This window comes from Lissotriton vulgaris, chromosome 11, assembly GCF_964263255.1.
Source record: "Lissotriton vulgaris chromosome 11, aLisVul1.2, whole genome shotgun sequence".
In the NCBI taxonomy this organism is placed as follows: domain Eukaryota; kingdom Metazoa; phylum Chordata; class Amphibia; order Caudata; family Salamandridae; genus Lissotriton; species Lissotriton vulgaris.
This window is the reverse complement of record NC_141699.1, coordinates 888332317-888354736: the sequence shown is the minus strand read 5'-3', so window position 1 is coordinate 888354736 and position 22420 is coordinate 888332317. Positions and strand designations below refer to the sequence as shown.

The window sequence follows — 22420 nt, the reverse complement described above, 5'->3', positions numbered from 1 at the left end:
AGAAATAGCCAGTTCTAACACTATGCTTTAAAAACGATTGCAATTGAATATATAATGACAAATGTGTTGTAGAATCCACCATTTTCCCCAAATATTCTAGGAGGGGAGAACCCTCCCCCAAGCCCCTTTGAATTGATCAGGCTCCCTCGTTGTGCTTGTTTGCAATGCACTGTACGGGGGCTGGTCTGACAGAAGTTGCCAGGGCTGCTTTGGGTTCCCAGACTGGCCCTGACTGAGGTTGTATGGTGTGTAAAATATTGATGGATTGGGACGGGGCCTGAGGGATTACTAGTGGCTCAGAATAATTCAAGCATTCCATCCATCACTTTTTTGTATTTTACAGTGTGTCATCCTAAGTCAGATGGGTATGCCCAGATGTGGGTCCCATGCACACTGGGTCACTGGAACCAAGCTATACCTGGCTGATGAGATCTAACCAGGGTGAAACGGGTCCTGGGTTGTTTGTGCTCCAGTTCAGGGAGGACCGAGCCTGGCAGACCGGATTAGACTGTTCCCCTTGGAGCAGGGACAAGGCTGAGTTGCATATGGCTAAGTCCAAACTGAGATGGCACGGTGTGCAAAATAACAATGACTTTGAGTGTAGCCCTAGTGATTACCAGTGACTGAGATTAATTCAAGCATTCCATCCATCACTTTTTTTGTATACTACAGCTGTGTAGGAATAGCAGCAATTAATTAAACATTGGTTCCTGATGTGTCTTCACCTGTGGGTCAGGCCAATGTCCGCAAGCAGGGATATTAACAACAAATAGTGTCAGTATTGGTAGACAACGGAGAATGATCGAAATGTTGGGAGCTCAACATGTCAATCTGAAAGCCTGACTGCCATCGTTTCTCCAATGGTGTGTGAACAATGCCCTTAATAGCATTTGGATTGTGGCTCACAGTGTCTGACCACTGCCACAATGGTGCCTGACCACTGGCAATGTCTATATTAACTCCTTGATGGAGATTAACCCATAAACACTGTCCAACGTCTGGACAGCACCTCCTATGTATGGAATTTGATGACCATAATCAGCACCCAAACAGAAACAAAGCAGTGCATATCTATCATTTCTTGTTTATATTAAAACAATACCAAACTCAGTTTAGTAGATTGTATTGTTCCCTAAGATCCAGGCGTGGGCACCGATGCAGAGTCTTGATGAAAAGATGAAGCTGTGCATGCCCCATCTACCAACATATTATCCAAGTGCAAGTGAAATGAAAGTACTTGGACAATTCCCCTTTGTTAAAAAAATGCTATCAAAAATAATCTTTCAGTTCACATAAGAACAAGCTGTCAAGTTGGCACTCTAGCTACAGTACTTCAAGCATGACTCATATGGAACCCCTTTCTCTCTATTAGAGTGGGCTCTGTGCACTCAATATCAAAAAGCTTCATGAGTACTTTCATTGTAACTTAATCAATGACATGACTTTACTGAAAAACAATATATTTATCTGCAGGTTCTGAAACACGGAGAAGGTGCACTGAGGATTCTGGGTGACATCATGTTTCTTAGCATTCTGATAACCATTCACTGAGTGCAGGTACGGCCACAAAACACAGCACTGGGTGGTGACTAAGCGGGGGTATAGGGTTGAGTGATGATGGGAGCAGAGTGGAGAGACCAAAAGTTATCGATGGAGAAATCATGGCTAGAGGCAGGGGTCAGAGCAAAGCCGTGTGGGGAAAGCATGAGGGAAAAGCAACACACAGAGGGAAGACTAAGATGGAAGAACAAGATGCCAATACACATGGAAGGAAAAAGGAAAGGCCATGCACTCCAATACACTGATAATAGTCATGATGTTAAAAAGTGCTAAAGGAAGTTCAAGTTCAAGTTCAGGAATTTGTATAGCGCACTACTCACCCAGAGGGTCTCAAGGCGCTTGGGGAGGGTGTGTGCATTACTTATCGAATAGCCAGGTTTTAAGTTGCTTTCTGAAGGAAATGTGGTTCTGTGTAAGGCGGAGGTGAGTGGGGAGAGAATTCCAGGTTTTGGCCGCTAAGTAGGAGAAGGATCTTCCTCCCATGGTGGATCTGTGGATGCGCGGAATTGCGGCGAGGGCTTGATTGGAGGATCGTAGTTGGCGGGTGGGTGTGTAGAAGGACAGTCGTGTGTTGAGGCATTCGGGTCCTAGGTTGTAGAGGGCCTTGTGTGCGTGGGTGAGGAGACGGAACGTTATTCTCTTGTTGACGGGAAGCCAGTGGAGGTCTTTCAGGTGACCGGTAATGTGAGCTTGACGAGGGATGTCCAATATGAGTCTGGCTGATGCGTTTTGGATGCGTTGGAGTTTTTTCTGTAGTTTGGCTGTGGTTCTGGCGTAGAGGGTGTTTCCATAGTCCAGTCGGCTAGTGACCAGTGCGTGGGTGACAGTCTTTCTTGTTTCGGTGGGGATCCAACGGAAGAATTTTTTTGAGCATGCGAAGTATGTTGAAGCATGAGGATGAGACGGCGTTGACTTGTCTGGTCATCTAGAGGGAGGAGTCTAGGATGAAGCCCAGGTTACGTGCGTGGTCTGTAGGTATGGGTGCTGTACCCAAGGCCGGTGGCCACCATGAGTCGTCCCAGGCAGAGGGGGATGATCCTAGGATGAGGACTTCCGTTTTATCCGAGTTTAGTTTTAGGCGGCTGTTCTTCATCCATTCGGCTGCTTCTTTCATGCCTTCGTGTAGATTGGTTTTGGCGGTTGTTGAGTAAATACCAACAAGGAAAGTAGTTTTCAGGAGTTTAATGGTACAAATGAAGCACAGCCTGCATGTACATCCACTGTCGAGGAAGATCGGCTGTAACTGACCCCAACACAGTTGGAGCCAACAGCTACATAACTTACACCAGGGACGTCTCGAGTGATGCACAGTTGAATCACAACATCACTCGAGACAGATTGAAATAACAACATAGGCACGAGTCGGCGCGAGTCCACGCAGAGAACAACACGAGAAGAACCTCGCACTAAGTAAGCATGTACTCGCGCTGACTCGTGCAGTGCACAACACAACACACCTTCCCCCCTTATGGAAAGAAAGAGAAAAAAAAACACTGTACATTATACTTTTTTCATAATAAAAGCAACAAAATCAGATAACCACTTTGGTTTCTTAGTGACTCTTTTTGGTACAGAAACAGTAGCATCTTGACTGGTGGAATTATAATCTAAACCCGCAGTACTGGTGAGAGTAGAATCCTGATTGATAAAACTACCACTTGAGCAGCAAGGTGAAACCTCTGTAACATGAGCGTCCTCATCCAAAAAAGAGAAATCAGCATGTTCAGGAACAGGCTCGTTACAGTAAACATCCTTATTGGCCTTGAGAATAGCAATTCTACTCAGATTCCAAACTTTATTGTTGGATAGTCTCACAGAATTTTTTAAAACTTCTGAGACTTCAAAAGGACCCATGAATGAACTTTCACCTTTCTTGACCTTCCATGGTTTCTTGACCTTTACCATCATGCCAACTTCTACCTTGGGATCTTTTCTTGAACCACATTTCTCATCGAAGTATTTTTTGTTTGAGGAATGGGTGCGAATGAGATTTTCCCTGACTAAACTTAGATCCACCTTAGAAGGAGTAGATTTCACTAACCATGATGGGTTCACTTTTGTCCTAGGAACTCTCCCTCTCATGATCTCAAAAGGAGAGTACCCAGTCATAGAATTTGTGGTTGTTCTGTACATCCACACCTTCTTAAAAATCTCTACTTCCCATGTTTTATCGTTGCTACTAGTGATCTGTATGGCTCCTTTAAGAACTCTATTGAATCTCTCTATAACCCCATTGCCACTGGGATTATATAATGACGTAGTGCAATGAACAATACCAAGTCTTGAAAAATAGTCATTAGCCTTCTTAGAGATAAATTGTACACCATTGTCAGAAATAATCCTTACTGGTAACCCCTCCTCAATAAAAACTTTATCTAAAAAACACAAGACTGAATCAGTGTCTATTTTCTGGACAATTTTGATAATAGGCCATTTAGAAAAAATGTCAATGACTGCTATAACGTACTTGGATTCATAACCAATAGGACCCATTATGTCTATGGCAATGGTTTCCCAAGGATTACTAGGAATACTATGTGTACCCATATTAGGTTTCAAAGTAACTAGAGACTTGTCAGAATTGGCACATACCACACAATTTCTGACCAACCTTTCAATAAACATGTCTATCCCTGGCCACCAAAATAAATGTTTAACCTGTTGTTTAGTTCTAACCATGCCACTATGACCTTCATGACCCTGCATGACTATGGTTTTCCTTAAACCTACTGGCGGTACAATACGCTCGCCTCTTTTAATGATGTTCTCACAACATGAGAGTTCTGACCTTACTTCCCAAAAACTTCTCAATTCTGAACTCAAACACTTCTTTTCAGGCCAAGTACTCACTATATAACTACCAACATTCTTTAACACAGCATCATCCTCAAATTTCTCTTTCCACAAATTCTGATCAATAGAAATGGGACCCTCATCATGGATCATGGCAATCTGGAGATTGTCCCATTCATTATGTAAATCCTCCTGAATAGGTAAAGGCATCCTAGACAGAAAATCAGCAGAAACATTTTCTCTCCCTGGCAAATATTGTATGTTATAAATAAAATCCTGCAAACGCATGGACATGCGTGCAATTCGGGCTGAAGCTCTTAACATGCCTTCTGTAGTGAGTAATCGTACTAACGGTTTGTGATCACTCCTGAGAGTGCATTCCTTACCCCATACAAACACCCTGAAATGTTCTAAAGCCCAAATGCACGCTAAAGTCTCTCTTTCTATAGTGGAGTACTTTTCCTCAGCAGGAGTGAGTGCTCTAGAAGCATGTGCAATGATCACTTCTTTTCCCTCCTTATTCTTTTGAGAAAACACAGCACCTAGTCCCTTTGCGCTAGCATCAGTAGTAATGATGTTTTCTAGGGAAGGATCAAAACAAGATAACGCATTTGCTGAACAGATAGCATTCTTAACATCACTGAACTCCTTCTCACATTCACTAGTCCACTCAAAAACAACTCTATTTTTGATTAGTTGCCTGATATTATATGTTCTGCAGGAGAAATCAGGTACATACCTAGCGTAAAACTCAACTAACCCTAAAAAGGACCTTACATCGTCCTTAGATAAAGGATGAGGAGCCGATTTAATAGCTTCTAAAAGTGAAGGTTTGGGCTTGATACCTTCTGCACATAATTCGTGGCCTAGGTAATTTACAGAATGTACACCAAATTTGCATTTTTCATGCTTGATAGTAAGACCATGTACATTAAGTGCATTCAAAACCTCTTCCAAAGCCATAATATGTTTGTCTTTATCATCATTGAATACCAAAATGTCATCTTGAAAGCAGATGGCATGTTTACAGTCCTTCAAAATATCTTGCATGACTCTCTGGAAAATTGCTGCTGCAGACGCCAGTCCAAAAGGCATCCTGTTGAATCTGAAACACCCAAATGGTGTAATGAATGCTGTCAAATCCTTACTCTTTTCACTTAACTCTATCTGGTGATACGCAGCAGATAGGTCAATAGTTGAAAAAATATTAGATCCCCCAACTACAGACAACATTTCAGAAATGCGGGGAAGAGGAAACTGATCTACAATAATATTATTATTAAGATGGCGAAGGTCAATGCATAATCTGACCTTGCCATTAGCTCGCCTGGCAACTACTATGGGCGAAACCCATTCAGAAGATTCTATTCTTTCTATTATACCTCCTTCCACTAAACCATCTAATTCATTCTTGACTTCCTCTCTGACAGCAAAAGGAATATTACGAGCTTTGTGTATCTTAGGACACGCATTCTCCTTTAAGCGAATTTCATGCTTAAAGCTAGTTAACTTTCCAATGCCTTTGGAAAAAACATTTGGAAATTTACTCAGCATCAAAGAAGAAATCCCATTTTGCTCATCAATCAGCATCACTGGTGTAGGGCTATTAGGATCCAGTACAATGTCAAGCTTGCCAAAGTCAAACCAACTTAGAACTGAAGGACCCTTCTTTGAAACATACAACTTGGCAATGCATTTTCTATTCTTAAATCTGAAAACTAAAGTCCTGAAACCTAAAATATCTATCCTTCCACCAGAATACCCTTCGGGATTAATATCACTTTCTTCTAGGTGGCTACCAAGTCTAGGTACAAACAATTTTCTCCAGACCGATTCACAGACTATAGAATAAGGTGAACCAGAATCTGCATACATGTTAATTTTTACACCTCCGATAACCATGTCACACAAAGGCTTTTTCTTGATGGAATGGTCATTCACATTTAAAACAGTAGAATCTTTTATGTTTAAAACGAATAAGCAGTCATTGGAGTCATTAGTGAAATCATCCTCATCACTATTCTCATTCAATTCAATACATTTGACTTTTTGATTGACATTACCCCTTCTGCAAGCAGAAGTAAAATGTCCTTTCAAACCACAATTGGAACATTTTTGTTTTAAACCAGGGCAAGTTTTGTCATTAGCCAAATGTGATTTGCTGTTGCACCTGAAACACTTGAGACCAATCCTTGGTGTTTCAGGATTTACTTTTGGAGAAAATACTTGTTTCTTCTTGAAAGTATCTCTATTTTTACTATCATATTTTTGATTAATTTTTGCAACAACATTCTTACTGACAGAGGCATCATTCCCTTTAACTTGTAACGCACTTCTACAAGAAAGCTCAGCCTTTCTAACAATTGACAATACAAAGTCTAAGTTCTCATCACCATTAATCCAAAGTCTTTCCTGTATAGTCTCATTTTTGGAGTGCATGACTACTTGATCTCTTATAAGGTCTTCTTGTAAGTTTCCAAATTTGCAATCCAGAGCTAAAGTTTTCAAAGATGAAACAAAATTATCTACAGTCTCATCACATAACTGTTTTCTCTGGAAAAACTTGAACCTAGAAATACCTATACAGACTTTGGGAGAACAGTACTTATCAAAATCATAAATGGCTTTGTCAAATACATTCATGTCACCACTAGCTTGTGAAATGGGAAGTTGATTGAAGGCTTTTAATCCTTCAGGACCCAAACTGTGTAAAAAAATGCCCTTTTTTTCTGGGGCTTTCATCTTACCATTTGCATCCAGAGTCTCAATATAATTTAAAAAATAAGCCTTCCATTCAATCCAAGGCATACAAGGGGCACTACCAGCAGACCAATAACTTTGTGGGGGAGCAAGAGTGTAACCTTGAGCACACATAGTGATAAAAATGAATGGTACAACTAGAAAAACAGTAAATAAATAGTCTTAGTTGAAAAATAATTAAATACAGTATTTGAATGTTGATGGAAAAATAAAAAAAAATAAAGTCAAACCAATTCTGGAAATTCAGAATAATTTTCCTGTGTCCAGATGAAGATTATCCAACGTCTTCTTGAACTTGGGATCACCACGCGTTTTTTAAACTCTCCAAACTTCAGATCACCATTCCTTTTTTTTTTTTTTGCCTTTAAAACTCCCAAACCGTTTCAAAAAGGAAGATCCTCCTCTATACACGAAGATAGAAAAAAAAAACGGAAGTCACCTTGTCTGTTTCATTAAAAACAAGGAAACCAATGAGAAACGGGGTCTCAGTTCCCGTGAGGAGTCGAGCAATAGCCTGTGTTCACCGATTGTCCAATCCGTGTGGAGGAAGATTTCATTAACGCGAAGGTAAACAAGGACGCGCACAGATGAAATAAATCCTTCGCTCCTGGATCGGAAACTCAGCTTTAAGGGTGCGCACAGATGCCTCAGCTCTCAAATAGGAAATTCAGCCTCACTCGGAAATTCAGCTCCTCGAGTGATTGGTGATCGCTCAATTGAAGAACAGTTTGGAAAGGAGGCGTGTTAAAAATAAGTAAGTGGATTTCCGAAAAAATTATAAATTCAGGCAGGAAGTGCTTCTTTAAAGGTTCAATGCTCCATCCTTCGTCGCCAGATTTGTTGAGTAAATACCAACAAGGAAAGTAGTTTTCAGGAGTTTAATGGTACAAATGAAGCACAGCCTGCATGTACATCCACTGTCGAGGAAGATCGGCTGTAACTGACCCCAACACAGTTGGAGCCAACAGCTACATAACTTACACCAGGGACGTCTCGAGTGATGCACAGTTGAATCACAACATCACTCGAGACAGATTGAAATAACAACATAGGCACGAGTCGGCGCGAGTCCACGCAGAGAACAACACGAGAAGAACCTCGCACTAAGTAAGCATGTACTCGCGCTGACTCGTGCAGTGCACAACACAACAGCGGTGTTAGGGTCTTTGGTGAGGGAGAGGATCAGCTGGGTGTCGTCAGCGTAGGAGATGATGTTGAGGTTGTGTTGTCGCGCGATGGATGCGAGGGGACTCATGTAAACTTTGAAGAGGGTGGGACTGAGTGCTGCTATCAGCAATGGGAGACTACGACTCATCCCATTAAATAATGGTGAAACTAAACTACCCCAGAATTAGGAGAAACAAAATAATAGTGAGGAAGCCATTACATCAGGAGAGGGATACTGAGGCAAGAAAGCTTTCAAATCTTGAGCAAGGGGCAGACCTACAGCCCATGCTAAGTGCATGGTAAAGTATTGACACAATCTGTTCTCCACGGACCGCTATGGCTGTGTGGAGTAGGACCGCAAAACCGTGCTGTAATAATTCTTCCACAGGAAAAGGTAATTTTGTGTGGCAGGCTGCCCAATCTGTACTCTTCCAAAAGTAAAATATATTCTGAGACATTCCAGATGGGAGTTTCCCATGGAGCAGTAAATAAATAGCTTAACAATTGACAACAATCTGTATTTACTCCCTTAAAATGCATTCTAGAATGGCGTGAATACAGAACTCCTCAGCCTAGAACCATCCGTCTGCTGTAAGGCCCTGTATGTAGGGTTTCCCACAAAGATGTTGAAAAGAGTTACCAGCATCTGCTGCCAGGACAGTTCAATAATTCCCAGCAGGGGAAAAATAGGCACCATTGATTTCCAATAGAGCCAAGGATATATTTCATATTTGCTAACTTTGTACCTCTTTGTCTTACCAAGTCACTACATATGCCTCAAGAAGAGAGCTAAGATGTGCTACTGAAGAGTTACTGTTTGTTGCAAAAATCAAAACAACTACTAGAAGAAGAAGACTGGACCAGTGGTGACTGGTACGGTTTGGAATGAGTTGCCGGTACAGCTTTGACTACAAGCTCACCTTTGTGTATTAAAACAGGTTTATTTACTTAACATGTGACTCTATCCATTGCGGGGTGTGTGACGGATTTACTGCTTGGCCAACAATTGTTGGGCTAGGAATCATAAATTAAAAATCAAAATCATTAGGCTTTATTTGTAATATTGGGGTGGGTGATTCTCAGTCTGTGTGTTCCAGTGAAGGTTTCTCAGTTAGTGTGTTGCTCAAATATGAATTTACCTTGAAACATCAAAGGTAGAGGCACTTGACAAAACTGGAACCCTTGGTTTAATTAAACACTGCAGCTGGGAGCGGAGCATACAGAAACGGGTCTGAAGAGTGATTCAATGTTCAATCATTTTGAACATCTTTTTATGCATTCCTCGAAGCATCATAAAACAATTCTTGACGCCTGTTTTGGGAGTGGAATGTGGGACTAGTCATGGAGCAATAAATTCCTCCCACCTGATGGCATATACAGGTGGGTCTCGATCTTGCGTGAACTCAATGGGGGCCAGTGGGTAATGTGTCCAGATGTCCGGCATGAGGAGCACATGATTGTTGCACATGTTGTGTGTGCTGTGTCCTGATTGGCTGAGTGTTCATAACATCATGCAGCATCTAAATATATGGTGTTTTGGGAACACAAGCCCCACCGGCCATGTGTGTTTTATTGGGGCCAATCTCCCAAGACCATTGTGGTAATGTTGCTGATCTGTGGAACTAATCTTGATGTTTCCTATTTGTGCGTTTGTCCTGCTGGTTACATGCCACACCACCTGTGATCTGTCAACCAATAGCCTCAGGCCTAGGGTGCAGGGCCTGCATGACCACATATCTCTTACGCGCGATTGATGTAGAGGTCATATCGGAAGATTTTGACAACCGTTATTTCATTTTTTTCTGTACATTTACGTTTCATTCTGTACATCGACATGTAAGTGGATGTATTTCTCATTGTTTGTGATAGTTATAATTTCTCAATTCTTTTGGGCAAGGGTATTTCTCAATCAATGTGAATGTCAGTATTTCATATTCTTTGTGGCAGTTGACAATCTCAATGCTTTTAAGAGAGATATTTCTCAGTCTGTTTCAGTGCAAGTATTTCTTGTTCTTTCAGAGAGTTTACATTTCTCAACCCTTCTGATAAAGTTGTCCTCAATCTGTGTGAGTGTTTCCCTAGTCTGTGTGAGGTCAGGTATTTCACAATCTGTGTGAGATTTAGGGCCAGGTGTACAAAAATCTAGAATTGTAGTTTCCAAATTGTGATTCTTACTGAAGCACAATTAGGAAATCTCAATTCCTACAGAAAGAAATCTTACATCCTACTAGGCCACAAATCAAACTATTTCATGAATATTAATGAGTTAGGTCACAATTTGTGAACCATTATCTATCGCAGCCATAATAGGGATGGGGGCCTGCTGAGGTCAGTAGGGTATGTGATTGCTTTCTAATAAATCAAAGTTTTATTTAAATGTATGTGATTGCCTTCTAATAAAGCAAACATATTTTTTTAAATGCAGCTCGTTTTCCACAAAGTAAAATGGGATGCGTTTAAAAAGAAAAAGGAAACTTTGAAGTTTCATTTTTTAAGAGTATGCAGCGGTCCATGGGATGATTGGTTGCCCTTAAAAATATTTTTTAAGATTCTTAATGGGTTTTAAACTGGTGGTAAAGTATTACTGTCTTACGATCAGAATTCAGTGGCATAACAGTAATACATACCATACCAATTCGGTATTTGGAAGGGATGCCCTAAACATAATATATGTAGCACATTTCTGGTGCTTCCAGAATTGCATTTAAGGAATCGCAATTTGCAATTCCTTCATTGCATTCGCAAAATAGAGAATTGCAAATTTAGCAATTCTCTATTTTGCGATGGCCTTTTGGGATGATACATTCCAAAAGGCTTTTTTCAATTCGCAAATGGGCCGATTCTGAGGCTTGATACATATGGCCCTAAGAGGCGTACAATATATTTTTCTCTTTGTTCTTTATAGGAATTGCAGAAAAGAAAACATGGAGGTCAGATTCTTCCGAGGAGTTATCGCATGGGCATAGTGACATATCATTAAAAGTATACTTTTTCGCAGAGAAACCCAGCATCAATGGAATTAGATTAGCACAAAGCCTCAGAAGAATAAATCTATGATGTAAGTTTCTTAAACTTTCTAGATAAGCGTGCTCTCCCTCAACTAAAGTCGGGGTCAGGTGGTACAGTATTACACATGTTTTTGCATGGTGCCTTTCTTTTCTTTCGTAAGTAGCCCTTACTCAAAATGCTTTAAGACTGTTTTTGGAAATCTGGTACAGGAACTCGGATTTGTAAACAGTTCAGGTACTCCCAACGAGAACATATTTGACTTCACATACAGCAACCATGAGATTTTGTGCACGTTGTTCAGTAAAAAACAGTTATTTATGATGGTTTGAGTTAAGTCCACAGAGTCCCTTTTCCAGATCGAATGCCAGAGCATAATTGGGACACATTTAACAATATCAGTTATATATGGTAGACCTAGTTCAAGATGAGAAACATAATTTGAAAATGAGCCAGGGAGGGAAGCTTAAAATAGGAATCTTCTATCTTTTGGAGGGCGACTATTGGTGCTGTCCCCCACAATCCTGCCCCATATGTTGTAGCCAAAATAATTTTGACACTGTAAATATTTTTTATTCTGGCAAGGGGTTTTTGAGCCCAATTTCTTTATTAAGGGTGAGAGTGCAACCATTGTTTGCTCCATTGTTAGAGCCCTACTCTCGATATTTGTGACCATGATAGTTTTTTAGCTCTCGCCTGGGCCAGCGCATGAGCTGTTTGGCGAGACTTTTAGTAAGTGGGCTTCAAAAAGCCGACCACAGCTTTTGTATGGCCTAGAGTGTGCGGTTACGCGCACAGTTACGAGCACAGGAGCCATCTGTCTTTCCTGTCTCATCATGGCTCATTAAGTAAATCGATCGCGGGCACCCTTACAGCCCGCTATCGCGATCAGTTTCATTTTCGCGGTCGCGCCACTTTCACGCCCGCGCGGCCACGGCTTGTTAATGGCTTCCAGACGTGCCTTCTTTTAAAAAAGTATTTTTTTTTTTTTACTTTTAGCACGAGGCACGTGTGCTTGTTTTTTTTATCACTCAAGCACTTGAGGCCACCTTTTCGATCCTCTACCAGTACATACATCATTCTTCTGTTTTTCTTCTAGTCTCCCGCTCATCTTTACTCTATTAGCCCCGGGCCAACAAAGATCATTCCTGCACCGGAAAAGCACAAACTCATGTACCGGTGCATACGTCATCTTACTATACCTGCACCAGTGCATCACTGACCTTTCCCAACCCTTCCTCTGTACATCATGCAACCGGTTTATAACTATAACATCATCTCTCCTCCCTATACCTGCACCACAGCATCACTCTTCCTCATAAATGTCAGTACATCCGTCCTTTCCCACACAACACTGTACTTATTACCGTAAGCCTCTGTGAACATTAGCCCTGCCGATCTTCATACATTATCCCTCTTTGTATCTCTGAGCCAATTAGTACCTCCGTTGATTGTTGCAAAGCATCCCTTTTCAGCACATACCCATGTAAGGAAAGACATAGGAAGCCTCATTATGCTACTATTGGTTTTTTGATTTTGAGTCATTTTGTTGTGTGTGTATCTTTAGCTTTATGCACAGCATTTTTAATACTAATATATATTGGTGTTCTCTTGCAATGTCATTTGTTATCGCATATTTTATTTTCCACAGTAGATGCACATTGCCCTACTCTTACATGACTTGTTTCGCCCACATTTTAAGTAACTCGGTGTACTTGGGGACCGTGGTGGGTGGGGTGCTTGAGTAGTACGCATGGCTTCTGCTCACTCTTTGAATCTGAGGTGCGCTCGTGGCCCCTAGGGCTTGAGCGGGCCTTCCAGCGGCTCCCATGCAGTGGCTGCGGGGTTGCGAGTGGCTTGCGCACTGTGTGACTGCTCTCAGTGGAGACGGCCCACCTTCACACTGGCTCGATGTACCAGCCCCCGATCCAGACGCCACAGTGAGGTCCAGGTTCATATAGACTTAAACTCGCACTCTGGCCTGCGTTCTTTCATCCTGGTCTTTTCGCTCTCTCTGCACTCGGTCTTCGAGGGCCTGGCTGTTGGACTACAGGAGGATTCCATGAAGGTGCTTGAGATCTGTGTGGCACTTCTACTGCACAAGTACATCATTGCATTCAGCCTGACCCTAAAGTTGGTACAGAGCCGGCTGCGTCACCATGTGGTGCTGTTCTGTCTGATCCTCTTTGTCATTATGTCACCACTGGGAATCGGTATAGGTGTCAGCTTCAGTGATTCAGGTGACACGGTGAACCAGCTGACACGCACTGTGATGAAGGGCATAGCCACAGGCACCTTCATCTACATTACTTTCCTTGAGATCCTGCCCCACGAACTAAACTCTAGCAAGCAACGCATCCCCAAGCTCATTGTGCTCATCCTTGGCTGTTCTGTGGTAGCCGGTGTCCTTTTCATCAAGTTCATAGCACTGCTGTGCATCCGGGTCACTGGCGAGGAACGCTGCTGCTGGAATAAGACCAATTGTAAAGTTGCCGTCAAACAGGCTCCCTCCATTTGGTTTCTCTCTGTACACCAGTCATATGTGTTCTAGTGTGTAAATTGTTGCACGTACAATCAGGAGCTTGTGTTTTAGTCTGGACTTTGACACTTGACTAGGTTTGTGCAATCTTGTGCAAATACGCCAATTTTAGGGGCACTCTGAAATAACCGCTAGTATTATATATTTTTTTAAAAGATGCTTCCCATTAGGAAATTCCTACTATCATGATTGTGTTACTTAATGCTCAGATTGTTAATTTTAAAATGAATTATCATATTATAAACTAAACAAGCATTGGCATAGCCAATAGGTCTCGCCTTTGGGACCTTATAAGTGTTTAGCCATTCAACAGTTAATGTTGTTGCAGTAAGGATATTGTGCTGCATAACTAAATACTTATAAGGTCCCAAAGGCGAAACCTATTGGCTATGCCAATGCTTGTTATCAAATGTAACTCCTACGTAGGGAAAAGTCTCCACTACTTACAATTTACGGCTTCCAATGTGAAAGGAAGGAATTATTTTAGAGTTTGATAGACCTGTGACTAATACAAAAGATTTAGACTAATTTACTCTAAGTCCCAAGGATTCCAGAAAAGTCCCACAGGACTCTATTAGTCGTTGTAACGCTATTAATGTCTGGCTATTGAGACGGCGTCGGCTGCATAGGCCAGAATCAGGAGTGTAAAAGGAGGAAAGGAGGGGACATCTCATGTGGAGCCAATAAGAGCGGCTTCCACCTCATTTCTGTAGCGCGAGAATAAAAAAGGTGCTAAGACGCAGCCCTGTCTGACGCCCCTCATGATTTTAAAATATCTTGTACATTCCCCACTTCTGCCATCTCGCATGAGCGCCGATGCTTGTGAATAGATCTGTTGGATGAGATTGATTAGCTGATCCTCTATACCCATATTACCCATTAATTCCCATAACTTAATATGGCTAACACAGTCAAACACGGCTGTGAGATCCATGAAGGCCATGTAGAGCTGACCACCCTTTACTGTAGTGTACATAGAGATAATTAGGCTCAAGTTAAAGCCTTGGTTTGTCGTGCATTTCCCTTTCCGAAAACCATACTGGGCTGGGATCAAGATGTTTTTGTCCCTTGCCCAGTCGTCTGATCTATTTAACATAATATGGCCTAGCAGTTTTGCCGTACTATCGAGAAGGGAAATGGGACGGTAATTCAGGGGTTTAGATTTATCTCCCTTTTTAAAATGGGCACTATAATGATTGTTTCACACGACGGTAGAGGGCCCCACTTATAAACTGCGTTAAATATAATCATTAAAAATGGTGCCCAAAGATGTTGATGTTCCAGAAAATTATCAATCGACACCCTGTCCGGTCCTGGAGCTTTCGCACAGCTTCATTTATCCAGGGCAATTTTTACTTCCTCCAAGTTAAATGAGAGATGCTCTACTTGAGATTGAGGGATATCAGGTGGATCACACATCGGCATGAGCTCCAACCCAAAGATTGCTTCACAATGGGTCCCCCAAGCATCCTCGTCCACATGGTTATAAAGGGTTATTCCTGTATTACTCTTGAAATAGGGGGCATTTATCAACTTCCAAATTTCCCTGCTATTCCTGAGTGAGGCAGCCCTCATCAGATTTCCCCAGGCATCTTCCTTCAAGTCGGTTTCCCTGTTTTTCCAGACTGTTTTATATGTCTGACACAGTACCTTTATCGATGCCTGATCTCTAGGGGACGCTTTGAGAGCCTTGCAACGGTCTTTTATGGCCCTTATGCAGGACTCGTCAAATCATTGTGATCCCATAATTTCCTTGGTGGCATTAGATCGAGTCAGGGCAGTTTTGATTTCCCCAACGAGGGTCTCAAACATTGGGAGCAAGGCATCAGGTGAAGCAACAGGATCTGAACACTTAAGAACCGAGTCCAACTTACTAGATATTATCTCATGGATACATCTTTCCTTATCAATATTTTCACATTTGAGCCGGTAACCATTTTGTCTTGCTAAAATTGGCTTCAGTGTCTTTTCAGTATAAGAATGCTTAGCCCCTATCCCAGACTGAACAAAAAACAAAATTGCATAGTCACTAGAATTGGTGAATTTAGTATTAGTGTGAGAAATATTTCCACAACGGGCAGCCAAAGCTACAATGAAGTCAATAGCAGATTCATAGTGGCCACGGAAAAAAGTGTTATCAAGACCTCCTCTAATTGTGTGTACCTTGTTACAAACCTCCAAATTCCTAGTGACTAAAAACCTATTAAGAAACTTCCCGTACTCCTGATGTAAAAAATGGAGCAATGGTACACCGTCAATGTCCTCCAGTCCACAGACAGCGTCCATTGCGTGAGAGCATAAGTGGGTGTTAAAATATCCTACCCATAAAATATTAATCTCCTTAGTTGATATTGCCCCATGGATTTTATCTACCTCTAATTCCATGTGATCCAGCACAAGGGACACATTCCCACTAAAGCTATTGTTGTAATAATTTATCAGTGACCATAGTTGTGCACTTTCCCCTTCAAGAACGAACAAATGGAAGTAAGGCGATGGATGTTCAAACCTTTTTATTTTGATAGTCAGTGTGTTAGAAATTAGAGTTAATTATCCCCCTTTAGCTCTACCCGCGTCGAAGAAATTGCGTCAGTTTGGTGCAAACTGTACCCATTTATGAATATCGGGTCTGTTGCCCATATCTCCTGAAAACAAATGATATCTTGAGCCTGCCATATAGACAGCCATTCAGCTTTACCGATTTTTAAAGGTAACATCCGCAAAATTCCATGAAGCTATTTGTACCCCTCGATTATACACTCCTGCCATCATGGTCAATGCCCCATTGTTAGTCAACTCTATTGGACATAATGGTATACCAGCTGTGACCCCTAAATTTAGTCAGTCACATGACTCTAGATCAGTCAAGGGGCCAGACTGGTTTGACAACTCAATCCTTCTCTCTGTCCTAATAGGACTAACAGGGTCTTGAATAAAATGAGAGCTAGGACGGGGGGAGGGGGAGTTCGGGGGGGTGCTCTCCTAGAAGGAGGGTGCAGTAGCAAAGGGGGTCTATTGAAATACGCCAATGGAGAAACAGAGATCTGAGAACCAGGCAGGGTTAGGGCCGGCCTTAGCAAGTTAATTACCACATCCTGGTTATTAAAATAAACAACAAACCAGTCTCCTATTACTTCCTTTGGGGTGGGACGGGTTGTGGGACCCACCCATCCCACTCTTCTTGCAATAATTATATAGCTGGCCAGCCTTACACCCCTCAATGTTCAGCCACTACCATAGGTAGAAAGCCAATACATGGCTTTAGCCATTATCTGCCTCGTCACCTCCATTTGGTCATTACACAACTGTGGGACATTTGTTAAAACCATGACATATGGTGAGGCTGCTATGGGCAAGCCAAAAACATATGGCTGTTTGAAAGCTGCAGTTGCTTGCCCTATACCCTTTGTTACCTCCCTTGTTCCTCTACTCCCTTTTGCATGCACAGGGTCCTGCACTCCTAGATGGCTAGTTATCCTTCCTCCTTCGATGCTTTCAATTGAATATATCCGATTTGGGGCAGAGGCTACAGTGGGCCATTGGGTAATAGGGTCAGTTACCAGCTGTGTTCCTAACTGTGGAGGAAGATTAGGTGCTAACTGTGATTCTAATTGTGAACCTGATAGGTACGGAGCATATATAAGCCCAGATGTACACTCTGGCCCATTTTCCCCTCATAATACATTTCGCAGGGGGCCCGGAGCTTGCCGTAAAAGTGGCGGAGATGTTGTCTGTAGTATTTTGCCCTGGGTAGACTTTCCTTCAAGAAAATTAGCCAGTTTCTCTTCAATTAGGTCCAATTAGTTGACTTTTGGCTGGAGCAGTGAGGAAACAATATGGTCCATTTTATCACACAAATCCTCACTTATCGGTGCCAGAGAAATTTTGTCCAAAAACAGTAAGGCCTTAGGGTCAGGAGTAGCTTTAACCGCCTTCATGGTTTTATCTTTTAGTTTCCCTCCAGGCCTTTTCCGCCTTGCTACTGGCCCACAAAAAGAGTTGGCGGTCATAGGAGACCCAACAGTGGGTGGGGGGATCGAGGTGCGTTTGACAGTAGTAATTAGATCCTTACCGGCAGGTTCAGAGGTCAGGGTAGGATCTTGCAGGAGACCACCATTCCTACCTTCCTTCAGGGAAATGCTGTGCTCCGTTAATTCAATTTCTTGTGAAAGAACATTTGCCACTCAAGACAGAAAGGAATCAAGGGTATTTACAATTTCCCCACTTGCCTTTTGAGAAGCAGCCTTGTGCTTACCCATTTTGAGAGTTCCACCTTCTATGACAGTTTGTGGGTGTTCTCCCAAAATCTCCCCAGCAGCTTAGAGGGGGCGGGGGGTCCAGCCCAGCCTCTTCTGCGCTCAGACGGGCATGGCCTAGGCACATCCCACAGCTCATGCCAGCTTCGCACTGAAGAGTGCTTCCCGATCGCTGGGGGATGATGGAAGGTGTAGTCCCCCCTACCACCTCCAGCAAGTAAGTTTTCCCCTCCTGGGGAAACGTGTAATACACGTTTGGCCGCTACAAAGCGCCATGGGCCTGCTTCGCGCTGAAGAGTGCTTCCCAAACGTAGGGGGATGATGGGAGTTGTAGTCCTCCCTCTGCCGCCTCCAGTAAGTACGTTTTCCCCTCCTGGGATACCCAAAACACCTATCAGCACCGCAAAGGCCGAGAGGATCAACCCACCGGTACCCCCAAAGAGCAAGCTCTGGCTTGCACTGGCAAAGAAGTAGGCGGCATTAAGTAAGCATGAGTGGCGCTTACAAACTCCCAAGTGTCCACAAACCAACTCTAGGAGAGCATGGCCCCGGCAGGGAATCTGACAGGCCCCAAAGTTTACTGCTTTAACCATCAGGAAAAACAGTAGTAGCACCTAGAGAGAACTGTACTAGCAGCCCACCTAAGATGCAAGCGGATATGGAACCCAGAAATGGACTACCCAGCTTCCATTAAACCACCGGCTGTGAACGCTCAGGAACACCGCAGTTAATCACATCAGCCCCTAGAATAATGAGATCCAAAGAGCGCTTGCTCAACGGTCAAGCCTGCGCTTGGCATTTGGTGAGGATGAATAATAAGCTGCATTTCCCGGTCCAACCCAAGCAGAAGGGCCAAAACCAAGGGCCCAGAATTTCACCTAAAACCTCATGTTGCCACCCGCCAAGCCATGATTCTCACTAGGCGGAGGACAAGGCTGAAAGCGAACAGCCACTTTGAACTATACTGAATAACACTGACCATATAACAGGGATAGCCCAAACTGTCATCATAATTAATCACTTTTGTTTTTTAACGCAAATAGGTTTTTATTTGAAGTGGCACTTTCAAAAAATGTCTTATTGCACTGGCACTTTACTATATTACCCCTCGGCCGGCCACAAGGATGAACTTACTGCACATCTTATGATAAATAGGCTGTCTAATTGAAATCATATTTTATTTTAACTTTGATGCTGCTGTCTTAGTATGTTTTTTACTGAAGGAATTATTATCTTAATAGGTATGAAATTGACCTATACTTTATAAACTGAACTATTTTCTATATTGTTAAATACCATGTACAATAAAGTATTACCACTTACCCTCCTTGGGAAACAAATGATGCACGTTTGGAGGCTACAAAGTGCTGCAGGCCGGCTTCACGCTGAAGAGCAATTCTTAAGCGCAGCGGGGTGATTGGAGTTGTAGTAGCCCCTGCCAACTCCAACAAGTAAGTTCTCCCATCCTGGGGAAAAGTGTGATGTGCCTTTGGCGGCTACTCATTAGTCCTTCAATACCTTTGCTGATGTTGAACAAGTTCCCATGGAATTTAGCCATATTATACCATCCCCCATATTTGGCGAATTTGGATTAATTCACTATTCAATGGAATGTATGGACAATTGAGAACAGTACCAGGTAAAATGTTGCATTACCTTTTGATGATAAGATAAAAAAACTTAACAGAGTTCTAGATGTAAAAAAGCATGTGCGGTTTCACAAAGAGTTCATTATCGAACAACTCTCTAAAGTTTCCTATCTTTCTGGCCATAGATATAATCCTAAGTCATTTGTCCAAAGATAATGGGACAAAGGTCAGTTTAATGTATTTTAGGGGTCTCACTTAAATTTGCTAATTTGCATCCAGTTGATGATAACAATTGTGCAATTTCAGGTTTCCTTCACTATTAAATGAAGCAGAGGAGATACTAGCCATGTGCTGACTATTTTGGATGTGTTGCTTTTGGTGAGACTGTCTTTGCTGCGTGAAAAATAAAATACATAAATAAATAAGTCCAGAGGCTGAAGGTTTTTCTTGAGCGTCTGTCGCGTCCTCTTGCCCAGGCTCTGAAAGGAGATTGAGGACAAAGGCTTCTTTATTCCTCCTTATGGCACAGCCTGTGCAGGCACGTCCCCCCTGCCTCCTGTCTTCACCGTCATGAGTGGTGGCCAGTTCCTGCCCCTGCTGAGCCTACGATAGTGGTGTCCGGTGTCTAGTCCACTGTGCGTGGTCCTAGTGCACACTGTACACCCTGTCATTGTGACATCTCCCCCCTCTGTTAACAAAATGAATACATTCCCCCAGTGACGAAAACGGAAGGAGAGGGAGAAGAGAGAGAGAGAGAGAGAGAGAGGGGGGGGTAAGGGCTGACCCCTAGAACACAACCGTGTCCCGACCCATACATTATAGTTCTTTATTTAGTCGCCTTGGCTTTCGAGGCACTCTCATTGGGCAAGAGCTCTGTATTCCACAGTCTCAGTCTTCATCCATAACCTCATTGCCAAGAGATCCATCACTGCTTAGAGGAGCTGGCATCAGCAGCAATGTGATGGCATCGCTCCCAGGCCTCCTTTCAGCCCGTGTGCTTCCATCTCCATCATCGTCTGACACCCTGAGTTCTTTTAAGTGACAGCTGTTTCTGGTGATGGAGTAAGGACCAGCCTCTGCTAGATCATTGACCCTTTGACACTTGTTATCTTCAGTGGCTGACTAGCGAAGCGGCTACCCAACATTCGTGTTTGGTGCTGCCGCACCAGGACCACGTCTTCGGGCTTCAGTTTGGACGGTGTGGCATGATGTTGAATGTCAGCGGCGGAACAACGGAAGCAAGATGGCGGACTGAAGACGCCGCTGAGAGGTCGCTCCCGTATGAGCCCTGAACTCTGAAGGATACTGGCGTTTTTCGCTGACTAAAACCGCTAATTGAGTGCCCTTTGATGTGTGAGGCTGTGCAGAGTATTTAAGTTGCAATTATCGGGACTGGCGATTGAGATATTTTGAAGAAAGTAACAAAGAAACGAAATTCCCGTGCTTCAGAAGAGACTCCGTGACTACGTGAGACTCACCGAGTCGCTGAGCTGCCGCTGAGCTGCCGCAGCTGCTGCCCCTGCTCTTGTTCTACCACGCTGCTTTGGTTGTACGGAGGCTACGGAGACTGACGAACTCGAAACGTACTGGGGCAGGCAAGGCGCTCGAGGTGTCGGCAACGCTCGATTGGTGAGGGCTGGCTGTCGGTTGCTGAGAAAGGGGAGAGAAAGGCTCGCTACCTGTTGTTCGCGGGAGGAGAAAAAAGAACAGCCCTGATGACACGAAAGAATCCGGTGCGACAGAACAGAGTGATGAAAGGTGTCCCCCCCCGGGGAGAATACAGAAGAAGGAGCTGCACTGGTTTTTAAACCAATTAAACCAATATCGCCAGCGGTAGTTGCAAGGATGCCACGTTGTACTGCAAAACCTCCTGAAAATCCTGGTGACACAGAGAAACAGACCGGTAAGCCACAACCCTCTCTCCCACACCCTTCTCCTCTTACTATGTCCTCCACGCCTTCTAAAGACAGTAATCTCTCGCTAATCCCAAAAACAAAGATAATAAAGATAAGAAAAGAGAACTATTTACTATTAAGACCTCAACTAACAATGGCGGGTTAGATGGTGCAGGGTGTTCTTTGCTTGCTGATGTGACTGATATAGATACTAATAATTCAAAGGAGGCTGTTACATCCAATGAGAATCTAAGCGTGAGGACTGAGGGGACTGAGGTGTTCACAAAGAAGTTGGGGGAACCAGAGGGAGTAAACAGAGCGTTGGTTGTGGAGCAGGAAGAGGAGGAAGAGCCGGAATTATCCCTAGTAAATGGTACTCCTCAATCCTCCCAATCTTCTGAATTTACTCAATCTGGCAATAATACCACTACAGGACTTACTATAAGAACAGCTGAGGTGGCAGCGATTACGGCTGCGGTTGAGATTACGGCTGAGGCTACGGAAGTTATTATGGAAGTCATTTCTGAAAATACAACTACAACTACAGCTACTTCCCAACTACTTCCCAAATATTAACTTCTCAATTAAAAACACCAATTGCAATACAAATACAAGCACAAGCATCGGCATCAGCACCAACACTAGCACAAATGACAACACCAGATTTAACTCCGGGAGAACAGAGAATGGATAGTGATGGTGCTGAGGTGTCAGAAGAAATACAAGAGAATGACTCTAATGACGAATATGAGGAGTTTTTTGAGGAAGGGGGAGGGTCCGAAAAGAGAGAACATCCTGTATCTCCTATATCTCAAATACGAGACAGTAACCCCTCGGACCTCAAGAAATGGGGAA

General features: G+C 43.0%; 1 protein-coding gene and 1 pseudogene across 1 annotated transcript in view; both read left to right on the top strand.

Annotated features, from left to right (window-relative positions):
- Positions 1-22420, top strand: part of LOC147683650 (prolactin-releasing peptide receptor-like) — a 626497-nt gene that overhangs the window by 340141 nt on the left and 263936 nt on the right. The window lies entirely within an intron of this gene.
- On the top strand, positions 13116-13837 carry LOC147683651 (zinc transporter ZIP1 pseudogene; annotated as a pseudogene).